We start from the raw sequence: 1,923 nt of genomic DNA on the forward strand, positions 1-1,923 counted from the left end.
ATTGCGCAGCTATTACTGTTTGTCTTTTTCATTGGTTTTTGTTTATGCTTGGGACAATCAAGTGAAGTATATACCGACTGCAGAAGAGTAAAAACAGTTTTTAGACCCCAAGAAGAGCACGTGTGTATACAAGAGAAACTACCCCTTTAAACGTCTGCGTGGGTAACGGGGTAGTGGTGGTTAGTGCATCGGCTCTTGTGCATGTATACTTGACTTCTTCATATAGCATAATATAGAGTCAGATGGATAAACATTGGCTTCCTTCGTATCGCCTCGTTATACGATATATGAATTCTCCATGTATATATAGGTATACTCTCTTATACATTTTAGTCTTTATATCGCAACGAGGACTCATTGTTTATCTCTGGGGACGCATATTATACGTTTTGTAACAGTAATGTTAGTAAGCAATATCTTCGTTTTTAATAGTCGTTCATCGCGTTATGTATAATGTTTACTTTTACAACGTTTTATTTGATTAATACAGACGTGATTGTAATATTATGTTATGCTATAATTTTGTCTATAGAATAATTTTGATAGAGTCTAAACGTGTATTTTTAAAATGATTAAATCTATCAATCCAGATTATAAGAAAAAACTCTTTTGTAATTGAATTGTACCTAATTATTCGTTTTAGTAGAATTTGTATTTTTAATAATCTAAATTTACAATGACTTTGATTCTATGATACGATGATATGATATGCAGTGATATGATATTATACATGGGTTTATTAACCCATATTTTATGACATTGTTTTCGATGTGTCAACTTAAAAAGGACATTTATTACGTGTTGATTTATGAGTGTGTCGCTGACTCGCCGTGCCATCAATTAGAGTGATTCGGTTACTAAAAATAGGCTCTAAAGTAATTTTGTCCAGTCGTTTTAACACGTATATGATATAAGTAACTACTCCAAATATTGTTTACTTTTAGATCTAGAGAAGCTATTAGAAAATTGACTTGACTGTATTTTTTTATACGCATAGGAACGCGTATTGCGTAGTGAGTTAATTCTATGACTATATCATTGGTTTATTAATATTATTGGTTTTTACGGTCCAAATCAGAAACAAGCTGGTAATGATAATTATTTAAAACGAAATATTGCATTAATTTTGTTCAGAGTACAATACTATGCAATACATAAAATATGTTTAAATTACATTTTCATAATATAAATACTGTCTATCAAAGAAATTCGAAATATTTTAAAAACCTAATTTTAACATAATTGTAAACAGTTTTACAAAAAAATTGTCTCTTTCCAAGTCGACGTTTAGAATGACCGTGTCAGTGGTAAACAAAATTCCACAGGATCATGTAAAAGTAATATATTTTAACAATAGCTTACAAAAGACAGAATTCCGAAATGTTTTCTCATTTCTGTTGACTTAAGGAATTCGTTTGTTTCTACGAAGAGATGAGTACTTACATTTTAAGCTTTATAAAATAAATGTCCAAGTCTAAACCAAAAGGAAAGAGTTTTGATGGAGAATTTATGTTTCTTGTAACTTTTTTTTGAGTTAAACTCCATAGTATTATATTATATTGAAGTAAAATGTTTAATAAAAAAAAAATTAATTAAATGTTTGAAAAAGATATAAACTATAGAAACAGTAGCAAAAGAACATAGGTATGACAAATAAATCATAATTTATAATTTTTATCAAAATATCTAATAAATACCAGATTCCTTCTGTTTTCAAAACAATATCCTATAGGTACAGTGCCGCAACTACCGCAGGTGCAGGCGGTGCGAGGCGATGGGCCTTCATAAGTATGTGTGGGGGCCTCGAATTTTACCATAACCATACATAATATTATAAAACAATTGTAAAATCAAATATAAGAATTCAATCATTTTTAATTTTGATTTTTTCGTGTATATCCTATTTCATTGGCTCAACAATAC

General features: G+C 29.5%; 1 protein-coding gene across 1 annotated transcript in view; it reads left to right on the forward strand.

The window, feature by feature from the left end:
- The window catches only part of LOC100574407 (protein O-mannosyl-transferase TMTC2-like), a 358,487-nt gene that overhangs the window by 35,375 nt on the left and 321,189 nt on the right, over window positions 1-1,923 (forward strand). The gene's annotated exons all lie outside the window — the stretch shown is intronic.

This window comes from Acyrthosiphon pisum, chromosome A1 (assembly GCF_005508785.2).
Source record: "Acyrthosiphon pisum isolate AL4f chromosome A1, pea_aphid_22Mar2018_4r6ur, whole genome shotgun sequence".
Taxonomy (NCBI): Eukaryota; Metazoa; Arthropoda; class Insecta; order Hemiptera; family Aphididae; genus Acyrthosiphon; species Acyrthosiphon pisum.